The sequence below is a fragment of the Musca domestica genome, unplaced genomic scaffold (genome assembly GCF_030504385.1).
Source record: "Musca domestica strain aabys unplaced genomic scaffold, Musca_domestica.polishedcontigs.V.1.1 4, whole genome shotgun sequence".
Lineage (NCBI taxonomy): Eukaryota > Metazoa > Arthropoda > Insecta > Diptera > Muscidae > Musca > Musca domestica.
Genome location: NW_026712328.1, coordinates 21,763,740 through 21,783,036, shown reverse-complemented (window position 1 = coordinate 21,783,036; position 19,297 = coordinate 21,763,740). Strand labels below are relative to the sequence as shown.

General features: G+C 32.0%; 2 long non-coding RNA genes across 2 annotated transcripts in view; one reads left to right on the top strand and one right to left on the bottom strand.

Moving 5' to 3' along the window:
* Nucleotides 1-743: 743 nt before the first annotated feature.
* On the bottom strand, nt 744-6,641 carry LOC131804291 (uncharacterized). Its single transcript, XR_009343058.1, has 3 exons — nt 6,603-6,641; nt 908-1,206; nt 744-831 (listed from the first exon to the last, which is right to left on the bottom strand). It is a non-coding gene; the product is annotated as an uncharacterized LOC131804291 (long non-coding RNA).
* Nucleotides 753-19,297, top strand: part of LOC131804290 (uncharacterized) — a 51,558-nt gene continuing 33,013 nt past the window's right edge. The window contains exons 1-2 of the long non-coding RNA XR_009343057.1: nt 753-890; nt 1,029-1,515. This is a non-coding gene — a long non-coding RNA (uncharacterized LOC131804290). The remainder of the gene's footprint in view (nt 891-1,028; nt 1,516-19,297) is intronic.

Here is a 19,297-nt window from a genome sequence, read left to right as displayed (position 1 = left end):
TTCCGTGTCTAAGAAAAAAATTGATTCACACCTAAAAAGACCTTTTGCCATGAGGTCGTTCCATTGCCGCCATTGAAAAACGGAGAAGGAGACGACAAAACGGAGACGAAAAGCAGACATGCCACAAGCCACCACCATAACTGCTACCACTGCCAGCAGAGAACCTTAAAGAGCAGAGGATTCAACTTCCACCAATATTCCATGCAAAGGCCCTTGGCGGGTTGTTGATGGCAATGTCGGAAAGTCTAACCCTGTGTCATGTCTTTGTTTGGCAGCCATTGAAGAATTCAGCGGTGAAGGAGTACAGCTTAGAGAGCATAGGATACGTGGTGTGGCATCTGTGTTCAATAAAAATATAGCTGTGTTGTGTATACATAGGAGACTCTCAGCGGAAGAAGAAGTAGAAAGAATTTAAATTCTCAAAGCAACTGTTTGGGCTGCTGTTGGAGAAATTGGTTTGAGGAATAACGGCCAACGTATTCTAAGAGCGAATAAATTCATTGAACTTGCGAATTTCTGGTTGTGGCTCTCGGCGGAAATTCTTTGCTAGACTGCTGGCATGGCACCAACTGATGACTGGGTTTGATGTTCGTTGTGCGTTCTCCTCGCTCTCAGCTGCCATTGCCATTTGTATCTGTATCTTTTTATGTTTCGCCGCATTTTGGTGTTGGTTACTGTTTGACTTTGGTTTGCTATCACCACCATCACTGCCAGTCACTACCACCACCAATACTGTGGCATCGAACAATACCACCACTATCGCAGCTGCCTGCTACTACAACCACCACCAACCATCAGCCGTAGAATGGCAGCAGCAATCTCTGGAATGAACTGCAAAAAGAAGAGTAGACATAATGTAAAACACGCAGAAAAAGGCAACAACAAAAAAGGTAAAGTTGATACATACGTTTTTATTTTATTTTTTCTTTTTTTTGTTTTTGGACACTGAACTGACACTTTTCTATCAGACCCAGTTGCCGATGTCGTCCTTCGTCAGTCATTCATTTGCCGATTGATATCTTTTGCAGAATAAACAACGAGCAGACAATGACCTGGCGAAACAGCGTTCCATCGGCGGCCATTGTTCATCATTGTGCAATTCGGAACGGCCAGCATACAGAGTGCAATGTCGGTGTAAACGCAGTGCAAAATAGTGTTTTGTGGAAATTTTTGGCCAATTGGAAAAAAAATCCAATTAAAGTTAAACTAAAAAAAAGTTTTATACGGTTAACAATTTTAAGTGAAGTAGATAAAAAAAACTCGATTGCACAAATAATTTAATTGGCTTGAGGCTGTGACAAAGTAATAGTTATATACAGTTCTAAATCTATACTCATCTAATTCGTTGAGCGGATTTAAGATAATTTATAAATGTGACTAAAACGTTAACTTTAATATCTAAAATATATATTCCTGGAAGTGATTTGAATTTGATATGGTCCGGCGACATTATTACCAAGGCATCCGATTTGAAATGCAAAAATCATGGCTTCAACATTAAAGCTCATACCACAGGTGAGTGTTAAAAAGAAGTGGCATTCAAAGAAATATTGAATATATGAAGGCATCATTTTAATTACTTTTGTTATAATTCTGTTTTACATTTATTGAATAAATTTATATTTTCCGAAGCTGCATGAATATTAAAATGTTTACTACAATACCGATAGTAGATTCTTGCAGGTTCTGGAACAGTGCATATTTGTCGTGAAAAAAATTGAATTGGTAAACGGGAATCTTCCTTTAAATCGATTAAAATTTAGACGATTGTCAAATTTTCGTTTAAGTATTCAATCAGCTTTTTCATATAATTTTTGTTCTTATAATTTTATATATTGCAAAATTATATTTTTTTATGGTTCGAAAATATTAGCAACAAATGTTGCTAATGTTTGTTTTGTTGTAAACGATTAGTACATATTTTCCAATATCATGCGTATATATTACATTAATGTTGAAACACATTATGATAATATGTAGGTAAAGTATAGAAGTAAAAAATAAAAATAAATATTAAATTTAAATATAGTTGGCATTACATATTTGATCATAATTTTTAAACTACACTTCAGGAGTTCTTGCTCTTTTTAGAAAATACAATTCAATTGTTTCTGAAAAGCTTTCATACTCAGAACAGGAAATAAATAGTGCAAATGTATACTTAATAATATTCGAGTAAAGATTGAGTCGGCAGAAATATTTGAAATTTCAATATTTAAAATTTAGTATACTTTCTAAATTATATTAGTTAAATTAATTAGAAGTTAGTTAAAATATAGTCGACCTGCAAGAACGAAGAGTAGAAACGATAATATTTCCTTAGCACTTTTTTCAATTTCTGTATTTTTGGATATGTTTAGAATATCTTGAATATTTTGCATAATTGTTGTAATAATACATATTGTGACATATTTTTGCATATTTAATATGTTTTCAAATATATCATATTTTAATTGCAAAACAACTTAATACTAATATTTTTTCTTATCGGAAGAAAAATAAATTAAAACCGGTAAAAAATCGATGTCTAGTCATTATAAAATTCTAGGTAAATAACAACTGTTTCTTAAAATAGCTTATTTACTATAAAATTCTCATAGCGCATAGATATAAAAATTACATTTTGTACTAAAAGATGATCGCTCATAAAAACCGTGTAAAATCTAAAATATGGCTTTGGGTTAAGACATTTTTGAGTAAACATTATAATTTCCCAAATAGCATTTTTTTGCAATATATTTTTTTTTAAATCATATTTTTATCATTCCGTTTGTAACACCTCGAAATACACATTTTATGGCCCACAACGTATATATGTATATTCTAGATCAGTATAAATTCTATGTCGATTTAGCGATGTCCGTCCGACTCTAGCTCCGGTACGAAATGGAGTGTTTAATAAACGAAATGAAGTAATTTGATAAAAAGAAATGACTCTAGCTTCCGAACGATAAAATTTTACTCAGATATATTTTAGGTCTGCAGGAATTTTGGTACTCCCCAATGGGCTATATAGGTTCATGAACCAGTAGATTTATGGTGGTTCTAGTCACAATTTAAACCCAAATTTGCTGTTAATTGTCAGTCTGTGGTCTTAGTATGTATGAAACATCCATGTTGTGTTGCTGACGAAGATTGTCTGTCTGTCTCGAAATGTCTCTAGCTTCCGAACGAAATGAAGTAGTTTAATACAATTTTACTTAGATATATTTTGGGTCTGTATAACTTTTGGTACTCCCAAATGGGTCTTATAGGCCCATATACCAGTAGATTTATGGATTTTCTAGTCACAATTTAAACCCGAATTTGCTGTTAATTGGCAGTCTGTACTCTTAGTATGTATGAAACATCCTCGCATAAATATGTTTATTTAGGTCCACGTTTTGGTATAGTTTCAAATTTGGTATTTGTATTTCGTAATGTGTACTTCCCCCGATTTCCTGTATATATCCACGCCTTTGTATAGCCCCCATACAACGGACCTCAAAATACTCAGTATAAGATATTTTGACAATTTTAGCTAGGTTTTTCAACAAATTTATCTCAAATATGGTTATTGGTTTTTTGTGCAGTTTTTTAAGTTTTTGCTTAATGTAAAAAATTAAAAGTATAGTTTAATCTCTCGGTTGGCATCAACTCATTAGCAATCTTCATTTTATATCCAAAAATGTCTGAAAACTCTCCAAATCACCTGAAAAGCATACACAGATATTTGTTACGTTTTTAATAACATATGAGGATATGCCACAGCAAAAAAAGTTTTCTTAACATTTTAGTCATTAATCAAATTATAATCCACAAAATCCGATTATTTTGTCAATAGAAGTGCGTCATTTTATCTTATTTCAAATTACCAAATATATAATTAAAAAAAAATTCAAGTTAAGTCAGAAATAGTTATTGAACTAAAAAAGGCAGTCTTGAATCTGCCGAAATAAAAATATCTCATAAAATTCAACAATCACTTTTAATATTAACAGGATTTGTTAAAGAGGCCTTTATATATCGGCGGGACAAATATATTTTGCAACCACCTTACGTGGGTCCAAAGTCTGCAAGGCTAATTTCACATTTTCAATTTGGTTTATTCCCACCAATTATATAAATGTATGTGTGATATAACTCCATCCATCCCATTTTCTCGAACTAATTTTTTATCAACTGCATGGTATTTAAAATTTAAATGCACCTAATATAATGAAATACATTTGATTTTGGATTACATACTTTGTCTGTCGTTTCTTCATATTTAAAACATTGCAACCGGTGCCATGAAAATGTTGCTTATATTGCTTGTATCTTGTGGACCAAAATATATTGAAATTATTGGAATTATCTAATATCCAAAATAATCACAGATAGTTAATTTAATTTCTTATTGCTAACCAGGTTAATTGAGGAGTTAAAATTTCTATATGGGAGAAACCGCACTTTTATGATATGCATAGAAAATATATATTCATTGTTATCTTTCTGTAACTTGTATCATTTAGCCTATTGTAATAATTTCCTAAAATAAGATTTGAAAATCTGCAATAAATCTTCTTAGCTTTGCACACTCGATTAAGAAAATAATGGTATATATTGGTCTCTCTTTAGATATAGCCCTTATTTAATGCTACCTCCTTTCATAGCTTTTTTGCTGTATATCTCTGAAGTTTTAAAGGATTAAAAATGTGTAAGAAATTGCTGTTGAACTTTTCTCAGACCAATTGAATATAAACACGAAATTCTATCAAAATTGCTTAAGCCGTTTCGTCAGAATGTTTGTTCGAGCATCATTACAGGAAATTTGTATATATTCTATTACTATTCGCAAAGCATGTAATTTCACAAACAATATAAAATTCCAATTCGATTTAACGATATCCGTCTGTGTTTTTTGGTGTGGAGCTTTTAAATTTTGCTCAATAGATTTTATTGTGTTTAGAATGGTTAATATTGAAAATTAAATATATCGGCCCACGTTTTCCTATAGTCCCCATATAATTTGGTATTAAGAGTTTGCAACGGATTATAACTCCGTTGGCGTTGGTTCAAATTTCGTATTAATAGCTTGTAACGGGTTATACCTCCGGTGGAAGAACATTGTCTGTATAGGTCCACGGATATCCTTCGGATATTCGGTATTTTATCGATTTACGCCGCAGTTTCTCACGAAATTTCCTAAAATTTTGTATTTGTAATTCATTATGGGTTCTAGAACTGGTGCAGAATATTCCATATATGGGTCCACGTTTTCCTATGGCGCTCATATAACGGTACTTCCCAAAATTAAGTATTTTTTCGGTTTAAGCCACATTTTTATCGGAAATGTTTTACAAACGGTATTTGTAGTTCATAATGGATTGTACAACCATCTTCAAAACATTGCTCATATTGTTCCAAGATTCAAAGTCGGTCAACATATTGGAGTTACTTCTATAGGAGGTAAATACCTATTTCAGGCATTTTCATAATTGTCAGCACAATTTCCAACAAACCAGCAATTCCTATAAAATTCGATGGTACAATAATTTGCGGGAAAATTGTAAATGTGTCAATTGTTTTGAATAATATAGAAAATAATTCTGAAGGATATTACATTCTGTTTTAATCTTTCGTGAAATTCAACTTTTTTTGAAAATGTGTCACAAAAACAAGTTGCGTTTTGCAAATTTGTGCAACCATTGGTACATATTTCATTTTTTTCCGAAATAATATCAAAAAAGTCAGAACAAAGGTGGAGAGTGGAAACAATTATTTAATTCTCAAACTATTCCAAGATAGTTGAACCTTACAAAATTGTTGATAAATTTTTACAATCTTTTCATAAGCTTCTCTTAGATTTATTTTACAAAGCGATTTAAAATTTGGCACTTGTGCACGTTTAAGATTCGAGGATGAGGTTTGGCTACATTATTAGGTAACCAATGCATAGAACCTTTGTTTATTATTAACTAAGAGTTGTAATTATTTAACAGATGACCTATTTTTGCTAACGCTCCCTAGATTTGATACATAAATATTTCTGAAAAAAAATATTAAACCCATTCTTGTCCATCATAAAGTAAAACAAATAATTTAAAATATATAAATTTGAATTAATTTTTTTAAATAACAAAGTTAAAAAAAAAAACATAATTACTTTAAATACCTTACATTATTTCTTCATTCAGAAAGCAAGCTTCGAAAGATTTTTGTTTGTGAGTTTTTACAAATTAGAAATTTTATATTTTTGTCATATCCGCCAAAATAAATGATTCCTGTTGTTATTTTGTAAGCACAAATAAAACACAGATTCTGTGAAGAAACCTATTTGTAAAATATTTATATTTTTATATAATATAATATTTTAATTTTTATTAAACGCCGGCGTAAGACAGTTCTTATCAAAAGGAAATCAGAATATTCCATGTTTGGTATAGCTCCCAGAATGTATATCTAGCAAAGTTCGTATAAACCGACTGAAGTCTTTTCTCAGAAAACAGCTGATTATTTATTGGTTCAATTAAAATGGTTCTCGATATCACTCAACCCCCGTTCAAAATAGAGTCATTAATCAGATTAATTTCAAGTAACTTATAAAAAAAATTGTAATTAAAAAAATCCACTCTTCAAACTTCTTCCTTGAATTATGAACAGAACACTTTAAAGGTTACGGTAACACTAAAATGAAGGACTAAAAAAATTCGTTGAACAGGTAAAATTCATTCAACAACAACTCAACATATTTTAAATAATTTACAACAACATTCGTACATTCATGCCTGAAAGAAAATTTTGTTTAAACAAGCCTTTCGTTGCAAACTAAGCGGGATATCCGCTGGCTGACCAAATGACGCAAATATCAGGCAACAATGGCGTATTGAAGAAATTTCAAATTTATGACCACATCATAAACAACACAGTGAGTGATGCTCAAAATATTTAGGTTGTATGCTAAGCGGAAACAAAAGCCAACACGCTGAGCCTGGGTTATCATTGGTTTTTGTTCTGTTCCAAAAGGGTTACACACACGGCAGACAGGCATCCGTTGAAAATTACAATATTCAAAACAGTACACAACAAGGTCTTTACAACAGAAACCGTGAAAATTCCTCTTCTATTGTTGGAATAAAGGATTGACCCAAATTTTATGAAAAAAAGAAACAAAACTAACAGAGCGAACTGGCTATTTTAAACGTATTTCATAATTCTCACTGAGTGAAAAGATGGGCATTTGGACAGACTTAACAAGTAGTACTAAATAATGGATAGCTACAAAAAGAAGAGAAATCAAAATTTCTTGGAAATTTGCTACGCTCCAATTTAAAACCCAAAACAGAACAAGAAAACTCAAAAAACAGAATAAGGCCAGAAACGAGTGTGTTGTTTTATAATGAAGAAACGTAACTCTTAACATATGCTGGAATTGTTGGATTGTCTGGCTTTCCATTTAAGTGGAATTACATAGGGACAGTGGTTTGCAAGATGTAAATATCTGACAGAAATATTTCATATTTTCCTGTTTCTTCAAAATCTGCTAATTTCTATGACAATATAAATACATTATTCATTAGTTTAAAATCTCCCTTGGTAGATACAGTGTTGTATGCAATAAGGATGTTGAAATTATAAATAACATCCCCCAGTGTCCATAAGATTCAATTGCCGCCGTCTATGCCAGCCAATGTACATTTTGTCATGACAATGGTGGTGGAATTGTATGTACATAGTTGTATATAGTAGGCATTTACGAAGCCATTGCAGTATAAATGTGTGTGTATGTACATAACAATGAATGCTGAATGTCTACGGTCCAAAAAAACCAGATGGACGTACTCAGATAAATCTTTATTTTTATTGCTTGTATTATTTGCTTAAGGGACATTTTTGGTAAGACATAATACTGAAGAGATTCGAGGCGATTGTTAAATTTCTCCCTTCCTATTGAAGTAAGCAAACACAACTATAAGGAAATTACATAATTGGATAAAAATAGCATGCACAGCGGGGTTACATTCCTTCTTGATTGTCTGGCATATATGTCAGATTCAAGGTTTTGCCTTATGATACATACATTATTGGCATGGTATTTGAAGCACATCGAAAAGGAAAAAAAATCAGTGTTCCAAAAAATTTTTTTTGAGCTAACAGGTACAAATGTTTAGATTTTTAAGCAAATTTCTCTAAAAGTATCTAAAACAAGTAAAAAAGCTGTAGGTTCGGCCGGGCCGAAGTTTGAGTTCCCTCCACCATTTGGAAAGAATTTGTCAATTTTCAAATACAATAAAATCCGTTTAAAATTCTGTTAAAATCTTAAAAATACCGAATGTAGCTATTATATTAGGGTCTATACGACGACATGAACCTGCGTAGGTAACATTTGTCATAAGGCATTACAATATTCAAATAGGAAACTTAAAAAAATCGGTTATAATGTTGATAAGATCAAAATACCGATAATCGGGAGGTACCGTTATATGAGGGCTATACGAAGACGTGGACCTGCATAGACAATTTTCTGTCGTAGGCTGTAGTATCCATTACGAACTTCAAATATCAAAATTGAAACAATTCTGGTGAAAAATTTCCCTAAAATCATTAAAATACTGAATATTGGGAGGTACCGTTATATGGGGGCTTTATGAAGAGGTGGACCTGCACAGACAATTTTCCGCCTTAGACTGTATTATCCATTACGTACTTTAAATACCAAATTTGAAAAAATTCCGTTGAATAATATCGCTAAAATCATCAAAATACCGAATATCGTTATGTACCGTTATATGGGGGCTATACGAAGACGTGGACCTACATGGCCCATTTTCAATACCAAAAGTCCTGCAGACATAACATACATTTGAGTACAATTTTATTAATCTACTTCAATTCGTATGGAAGCTAGAGTAATTTCCACAGATGGACAGACGGATAGATGGACGAGCATCGCTAAATCGACATAGAATTTTATGCTGATCAAGAATATATATACTTTGTGGGATCTAAAATGTGTATTTCGAGGTATTACAAACGGAATGACAAACTTAATATATCCTCCATACTATGGTGAAGGGTATAAAAATTTCATTTCGGGGCCTCCCTGATTTTATCGGTGGCAAAGCTGTACATTTGGGATTATTTGGGATACTGTAGTTATTATAATAATTTTGAATTAATCCTTATATTTTTGCTTCAGAATTAGAAATCTAAATTTAATTGTTAGTAGTCTATGTGTACGAGAGAGTAAGAGAGAATATACCAATGTAATTTTGTCTACTTCCGTTCACTTTTTTGTGGATCTTACAACTGTCAGTGTTTTTAAAGATTTTTGTTTTCATAGCTACTGAGTAATAATAATATCTCAGTACACAAAATGAGGAAAACTTATGGGAATTTATAAAAAAAAAAATTCTATAATTTTTCAAAGCATTAAATCCAAGCAAAATTAGTGTGTACAAAAATTTAATGGCAATTGAAAACCTGGATTATGTAAAGGGTGTAAGCTGAAGCTATAAACATTCCGAAACATTTAAGTATATTCACAATTTTTCAAAACAAGATATTTCTGAGCAAGATAAAAATCGGCCCATCAGTCTGTCTCTTAAACGAATTATGCTAAAGGTCGGCCAAGTTTGAAGATGGGCTATATCGCTCCACAATTTGGTATAATCGTAATTTAACGGATAAATCACGATATTTGAAATTTCATGGTTTAAGCCACGATTTTCAATGCATTTATATCAAATTTAGTATTTAAAATTCGTAGTCGGTATCTACCTTCCTGAAGAAAATTGTAAAGGTCACATTATGAAAAACAGTGCTTCCCGATGGAATGTATTTAAATTCTTTAAGCCACAATTTCTCAACGGAATTATTTAACTTAGTATTTGCTCTCAGAAAGTGCAATAACTACGCAACAATATCTCAAAATTGTCATATGTCGACTAGTGATGTTTTTCTGTCAAAAAAAAATATATAACTGCACACAGGAAATGATTCAGTAAACCATATTGCGTTACACGGAATATGTGAAAAAATATACTCGTATTGCGTAAAACGTTAACACTGCACCTTCAAGAATTTAAATTATAATTCGTAAAATTTTGTTTGAAATTTAAATTGTTTCATTTGTAGTTTTCACTTTTAATTCAATTAGAATTATTTAATATGAAATTCAAACAATTTCTTTTGAAATAAATTTTTTATTTATTTTCTTTTAAATGAAATTATCTAAATCTCAAATAGATTACAACGAGATACAATTGAAGTAGAATTTTGAAAATTCATCATTAAAATTTCATATCAAAATATAGTCCGATGTTGAAACGTTTTTGCCCGCAGGAAACTTAAAGGTGAAAAGGAATATTAATTTAATTCATAAACCTTCGAATTGTAAACTTGTATAAAAGTTTCAGTCGGATTTGCCGACAATGTATACTCAGTCAGTTTATAAAATTTATGTTGACTTTTGACGTTGTATGTGGGCTATACGATATCGTGGACTTATATTGACAATTATCTTCCAGGGGGTAAAATACGCTGATCAAGAATAGAACAGTGTTGGCTTGTTTGTTCAGGATACCGTAGTATTTTGTTGTTGCAAAATGGTCAGGCTTTATCCCTTTTATTATTATTTTTATAAAAACAACGATCAAGAATATATATACTTTGTTGGGTCTGACATGTGTATTTCGAGGAGTTACAAACGAAATGACAAAGTTAATATACCCTCCATAGTATTGTAGAGGGTATAAACATTTGACCATAGAAAGGTTCATTCTTTCTAAAGTAAATGTCAAAATCTTATCAGATCTTGTGTTAGTAGCAATATTGGAATTTGCCAAAGAATCGGAATCAAAATGTTGATCCGTTGTGGGGGGAGTTACCAGAAAAGTGAAAGGGGTCTGATCAATCAGGTCTTCAGATTCAGAGTAATTAGAAATATTGTAATGTGCCCAATTTTAAAAGTATCGGATAATCATTTTATTTTTTTAAAAAGCCATGATTGTTTAAAATTTTGACTCGTTGTCGGCAAAACACCAGAGTGAACTGATATATCCTATCTAGACATCAGATCTTGTGTTGCAAAAATGTTTATATGTGTGAAATATGAAGATAATCGGATGTTTATTCATACCAGATGTGCGTTTGTAGAAATATTGAGATGTGCGAAATTTGACGACAATCTGGCTCTTATTTCACATTTTATATGAGATAAATTATTCAAGATTTTGACCCTTTATGGTATTGGGATTCCCAAAGTTTGCACAAAATTAAATGATACTTTCTCTTTACATTGCTATTTAAAGTAACTATTTTCTTTAAAATGTTTGGCCTTTTGTGGGGGAGGTACTAGAAGGAGTGCAGTTTGGACAAAATCGGATACTCCCTTTGATAATTATCATGTGCACCAGAAAGCCAGGCAGACGGGACCCCTATATAGACTCCAAATGTCCTGAAACGGGTTTGATCCAAATTATAAATACCCTCTGGCTGAGGGTATAAAGATCAGGTTATTCCTTGTGAATCCATTGCCTCTTAGGTCTTGGTTCTTAGACTCTGACTCCGCAACCCTGGGTTCAACAGTTGTTATGTAGACGTCTCAATGTAATGGAGGAAAGGGGACTGGGAACCTAACTAGTAAAACCGAAAACACACATTCTTTCCCTTTTAACAGACCGTTATAAAATTTTTTCTTAACTAGTGTATGATCTGACTTAAGGGTTGAGCACTAAATTTTAAAGTTTTAATGTAGTCCACCATGGTTCCTTCCGTTCCCTTCCGACTGAAACACATCCCATTTAGTACATGTATTCGCGATAAGAGTGGAATTCTAATTCTGTCTCTTGAAATCAAAATGCAGTCCATATTTGGTGTTCAGAGTTTGTAGTATGTTCTAATTCTGGTAGACGACCATCGCATATTTAGATCCACGTATTACTTAAACATCCATATGACAGCACCTTCGAATATTAGGTATTTTTAGCCACATTTTCCCTCGGATTTTTTTAAATTTAGTATTCGTAGATGGTAATGGATTCGTGGTAGAACATTGTCTATGTACCTACCATATAACGGTACCGGTCGGTACTCATTATTTTTATTCTTTTAGGTATTTTGTATTTAAAACTCGCATTCGATGGAAAATTCTGTAGCGGAAAATTGTATATGTAGATTCACATTTTTGTTTTGCTTCCATATAACGGTACCGCCTATTTGATGATATTTTTGTTAAGACTAACTGGATTCTTCAACTGATTTCACTGACAGTTGCAGTTCAAAATGGAACTCATTCCAACGCTTTCTTTATCACATGCTTCGGGGGTATTATATGTTGAATTTGCTAAAATATTTCTTATTCTTTTATGAAATACTTAAAAAGTCTACATAAGTCGTATTTTTAAATTTATTTTATTTCTAAGATAAAACATTTATAGGGCTATGAAACTAATAGAACTATTTATTATATTAATTTATTCTGCATCTAAATAAAAAAATGAACATTTTGTGTATAACTATTAACACTAATCATAATCATAAAATATATTAAGTAATTGTAGACTAAACTAAATTTAATCTTAATTGAAATATTATTTAGTTATTTTTTGATATATTCTTAGTAACAGAAATGTTTTATTGCAAATGTAATACCTTGTATATGTAGGATTCCGTTGGAGGAAAATGTATAAAAAACACCTATACTAAAGCAAAAAACTTAACAAATTCATATTCATAGTCCTACAAATGTTTAAATATGATTATTAGATCAGTGATACTTTGTTTAAATATACAAAAATAAGATATTGAAAAATCTGAATACATTAAATAAAATCTCAACAATAGATCCAATAGATTCATTAGTATATCTACAAAAACTAGAAAAATATATTTATATCTAACCAAAATATATGGGCAATGTCTCAACGCCCTTGTAAATGTGTATAAGACACACTTTTACGCTGAATAATAAACAATTCACATAAAATAAACAAGAAAAAACATCACATGTCTTGTTGTTTTTTGAACTTTTTTTACGACTGTTGTCACTTTGACAGTGTTAACAACTTTATTTCGATGTCAAATGTACAAAACAAGAAACAAAAAACAGGAAAAAGACATCTTCTCCACTTCGTTTATGATAAATAGGCTGGGGACTCTTTGTGTTTTAATTTCCGTTTTATTCCTTATGGTTTTTATCTTCTTCAATTGGAGCAAAGTTTTTTTTTGTTTTTGCTCTTCAAAACCAATGATTCCCATGGCAAACATATACATATGTACTAGATTCTTACTTGAATTCATTCATTTCCATTATCCCTTCCCATTATTCGCACAAAAATAAATGTCGCCAAAGAAATCTATTACTTGTTGCAATTTAAGATTTTTGTCTTTTGGAACTTTTAATAAGACGAAAAATTTAAACAGAAAAATTCTGACTCTGTGTTCTTTTATTTTCTGCTTTGAGAATAGCTGAATGCTGTGGTTGTTGTGCGCATGCGTTGTTCGTTGTGTTTTCTTTGTCTGCTGCTTTTATTCTGCCTGCTCGAAGCAGCCAGCGGCCATTGTAAAAGAGGCGGAGCATAGCAATTAAATCGTTTTTACGTACGAGAACAACAACAAAACAGTAATGGGGTGATGGTGTGATTTTGTGCACCATTAAATAGGGTAGATGATGGTGTACATATTTTGTGCTGTGGTGAATTTGAGAAGTAATGATAAGGATGGAACAGAAGTGAAAAGGAATACCAATAATACACTGAGCAAAATAATCGAAACGAGAAAAGGTATGAACAAAAATATATTATTAAAAATATTTAGATATCAAAAAATTAGTGAAATTTTGAAAATAGAAATTAGTTTTATATATTAAATAATATTTTAGTGCATTATGTAGGTATGGGTATTAAGAGTATAATAAAGGGAACGTGTACAAGTGCCCGTAGTTTAACAATTTGCTTATCTTCAATCGAACTCTTTCGAATGGGAAGTTGTATTACATTTATGTTAGTATAATTTGATATTCTGTACACTTTTAGATAAAAGACACAAATATAGTTTTTTTTTTGCAATTGACAGTAGCCAGCACAACTTCAACAGGCATCGGTATGACAAGTTTTTATAGACGATATACAGATTGATTAGTAGTAAATAAAATTAAATTGTTTATTTTTAAAATAACAGATGCGTGTTGCACCTGTTGCACATTTGAATTCATATAAAATAGACAAATTAAATTAATGAATACTTCGCATTTTTTGATATAACTTTAAGATTGCTGTTATCCTATACTCACCATGTCGGCCATATTCACTTTCAAGGTTGAGATATATAACTTAGAAGTTTAAATTATTTTCAATATGTAAACACAATATGATAACATTTTCAAGGCATATTTTGTGTTAAATTAAATATAATAATTTGATTAATTGAAGCGGAAGTTAGCATGGGACAAGAGCTTAGGGCTAGGCAGAATCCTTCTAATTTTGATGGTCATTGGGAAATATTTAGTGGGTGAAATAGACCATAAAATTTGTGTTAAATAAATGTCTATTTTTTCATTAAACCGCTAATATTTTTTAACCGTAGATGCCGATAGTAAATATATCAGATATATATAGGGAAATATATTTACAATGTAAATATAAAAAGAAGGGGATGTTAGCTAGAATGTTGTATCTCAAGAATGGCCTGACCGATTTTTGACAAATTTTTGTCAATCCAGAATGCCCTCTTGACATAAAAGAATAAAATCTAAAAAAAATCGCAAAAAGTAGTAGTTGTATTTTGTGACAATTTTTTTTTTTATTTTTTCATACTTTTCGCATGCGATTTTTTCAATTTGCCTTATAATATTGAAGTGCATATTTTGTAATATTTCTTCACCTTACAACACAGGTTGGGGTTATTATATACAGATTGCAATTATCGTCCGATCCTCACGAAAAGGGTAGGGTTAGGCTCAGAAGGGATAGGCCAATTGTTTCTTAAAATGTCCGCAAAATATTTAGGAGTTTAAATGGACCAACAACTAAAAATGTTACTAATTTTCCGTAATAAGGCCACAAATAGAAACCAAGGACACGAAATATCGCATGGAGTTAGCGTATAGGACAGCGGGTTGAATGGATCACTACTTTTGTGTGAAAAGTACCAATATTTCCATTCTAACGAAACGCTGAAAATAACTTACAGGCGAAATCCAAAATACACAGAAGTTTTTGTGCTGATTTTGTTGACGAATATAGTCAAATATCGTAGACAAGAAAATTATATAGATAAGTCAATATTTGGAGATAATTGCAAAATATTTAGGGGTTCATATGAACCAAAAATAGAAAAATTGTCCGGATCACACAATTGAAACCAATCGACACGGAATTTAGCATGAGAAGGGAGTTAAGGACAGGGAAGAAGTGTAGCATTTTGGATGACCATTGGATCGTATCGTAGCTGTATATTGAACCACAACAACTAACAGTCAACAACTGGTCAAAAAGCTAAGTTCAGTATCTGGACCGTGCTCTATGAAATTATTTTCGAAATCTTTCAAAATGTATTTTGTGTTGTAGTGTTGTCGGTCCCGCACGACTATAGTCTTTGCTAACTTGTTATAAATATTCTTGAATATATATTTTTCAGTTTTTTATTATTAAAAAAACTAAATTTCACACACTACACATAGTATATATCAATATCGATCCTCTTCTTCTGGTACTTCCCCATAAAAGGTAAAGAAAATATTTTACTTCCATACTTCGTAATATTATTATCAAATTCCGAAGGTGTTCGGATATAGGCAATATGGTTGCACTCCTTCTGGTACTCCCACATAAAAGTAAAGAAAATGTTTTATTTCATAGAAAGGTAAAGTATCATCCGAGCCAGTGCCATGTCAAATAGAGAATAGACCACCCCATCAAATAAAACCCTCACGAAGGTTTAAAAAATGAATAATTATAACTATTATAAAATGTGAAATAAAAGTTCGATTACCTTCTAACGTCATACATCTTAATATTTCTACTATTTTAAGATATATTATGAAGATCGTAGAAATCGAACCATTCCTTTTTCCACCTCCCCCCACAAACTATTAAAAGTTTGAATAACAATGAAACACGTAAAACGCGACATGATCACCAGATTTCTTTTAAACTGAACACATCTTATTATTTCTATCAACAAAAGATCTAGTGTGACGATGGAATATATCAGACCACTCCTTCTGGTAGCTCCCTCACAACGATTCACAATTTTGCATAAATATAAATATATTATTATAAGAAATAAGTACCTGTTTTTTTTTAATTCACACATGACAATTTTTTACTAACGTAATATATAAGATCGTAAAATCGGCCTACTTCTTCTAGTACCTCTGCCACAAAAGGTTCAAAATTTTGAATAGCAAAACGCTCATTAAATGCGAAGTAGCATTCGATTATCTACAAGTTTCACACAACCAATGGTTCGCGAACATGTATTGACATTTTTGCCATGGCTACTTATTTCAATTTAGTCGAGTCATTATTCATAATAAAAATTGTGCCAAAAATAGATATAGCTATAGCTCCCATATATATGTTTCATCCGATTTGGTGTTTAAGTCCCTCACATTCGTAATGTGCATTCGACAAGAATGATGTTTGGTATCAGATCCAGCCTAGAAATACCACTGCCAAATTTCATCAAGATCGCTTCAGATTTGGATATAGCCCCCATATATATCTTCAGCCGATTTCGTGTTAATTGTGCGCCAAATGGCCAATATCAGTCCAAATGACCTGATTTTTTGCACATTCGACCGAATTCAGTCTAGAAGCAAGTACGTCATATTTGATGAAAATCGGTTCAGATATAGCTATAGCTCCCATATACATGTTTCTTCCGATTTCTAAAATTGCTTCAGATATAGCTATAGATATCTTATAGAGCTCGGAAATTCATTTCAAAATTTATCGAGATCGGCTAAGATTTTGATATAGCTACCATACATATCCTTAATCCTTATTCCGTTTTCCCGTACTTTTTTCCGATATTAGGTAAATGATGTACCAAACCCAAACTTGTAACATATGTAGATGGAACAAAGGTAGAACTGATAATGAAAAGAGTTTCTCTCAAATGCGAAAGATGTGCCATGTTGGTGTCTTTAATTATGAAATAACCACAAGTGTCAAAAAAATGTTTAGACCCAATTTGACTGCAGGTTTAAAGTGGCTTGTGCAACTCGCACAACCTAACCCTTAAAATAGGACAACAATCGATCCCAATCCTATTAAAATCTTTTTTTAAATATACATTCCGAAACACTCTTAGAGTATGATTAAAAACAATACCAGTAGTTTGTTTAATTTGTGCCAGGGCTATCCGACTAACCGGTTTTTGATATTTTAAATATTCATTCATATTCTATTATTCGATTTTCATCAACTGATTTCGACATCGCATATTTGATTATGTATGAACAATACAGCTACCTGATATGTGTGCCGCCACTTAGTGTTAGTTATTCCCAAGATAATGTAAAAAAACGCATTAAAATATGTTGGATTGGTTATTGTCCTGGATACTTCACAGCATCTCTATGTTCGATACAAAAACATGCATTGAGAATAGTTTATCTACAATGGGAAACAAACAATAACGTTTGTAAATAAAAAGGGACTTAGAATGCAACTCTGATTATGTATCCAATTAGAATAATATTTAGCATAGTTATTAACAAGTTTCGGAAATGGTGATTGCGAATCAATATTTATTTTTTCGGAGTTTCGTTAATAGTACAGGCTGTGTGACCGCTGGAAATTTTCAAAAAGTATCACAAAAAGTATCATTTCTTGAAAAAAGTGGCACAGAAAGTGGCACAATTTATTTCACATTTTATTTAAAAATAACAGCTTAGAACAAAACAACAAATTCATCTATATGTAATACTATATAGTAATAATATATGTATGTACATATTGCATATTTAACCAGTAAAGAAAGCCTTAAAGTCGGGCGGGCCGACTTTATGATACCCTACACCACTTTGCTAATTTAGTAGCGCTCCGCATAACAATTAAAAGTTTTTATGGGAGAACTCAATCATACACGCTATGATTATAAGTATAATTTAAAGTTCAAAGGACTAAATGTGCCGAAGCATTTGTATCTTTTAAATTCGGACTTGCATTGCCCATTTGGTGCACAATTAGTTTGAAATCGGATAAAGATATATATGGGAGCTATATCCAAATCGGAACCGATCTCGATAAAATTTGGCAAAGATATTTTTGAGCTGTATTTGATATATTTCCCTGAATATCGTTGTTACAGAGTGCATATTACGGCTGCGGAGGACAAAAATAACAAATCGGATGAGCAATATATATGGGAGATATAGCTATATCTGAACCGATTTGGCATACTTATTTTCAGGCTTAATTTGGCTGCATGTGCAAAATTCCATACTAATTCGGGCCGATATTACACGTTTGGTGCACAATAAAAGACAAATCGGAAGAAGATATATATGGGAGCTACATCTACATTGGGCCAAACAAATGATTGGTGCAAAATTTCATCCGGATAGGGTAATAAATGCGAACTGTACTTTGTTTTCAAAAATGCATGGACAGACGGACAGACAGACAGACAGATGGACGGGCGGACACGCATAAATCGACTCAGAATGTGATTCTATGCAGATCATCAAAAGGAACTATGGCTCTATCTAGTTTCCTTTGCCTGTAACAAACAAATGCACAGAGACATAATACCCTGACCACCTTGTGGTGTAGGGTATAACAAGTAAAAAAGCTATAAGTTCGGCCGGGCCGAACTTTGAATACCCTCCACCATATGGTACAAATTTGGCAATTTTCAAAAACTAAACTAACTAAAATCCATTAAAAATTCTGTGAAAATCTTAAAAATACCGAATGTAGCCGGATATTAGGGTCTATACGACGACGTGGATCTGCAAACGCAACTTTTGTCATAAGCCTGCACAGACAATTTTCTGGCATATGATGTAGTTTCCATTACGAACTTCAAATACAAAATTTGAAATAATTCCCGTAAATAATGCAGCTAAAATCAACAAAATACTGTATATCGGGGGTACCGTAATATGGGGGCTATACGAAGACGTGGACCTGCACGAACAATTTTCTGTCACACGCTTTAATATCCATTACGAACTTCAAATGCGAAAATTGAAACAATTGCGGTAAAAAATGTCGCTAGAATCATCAAAATACCGAATATCAGGGGGTACCGTTATATGGGGGCTATACGAAGACGTGGACCTGCACAGACAATTTTCTGTCATAGGCTGTAGTAAAGTAAT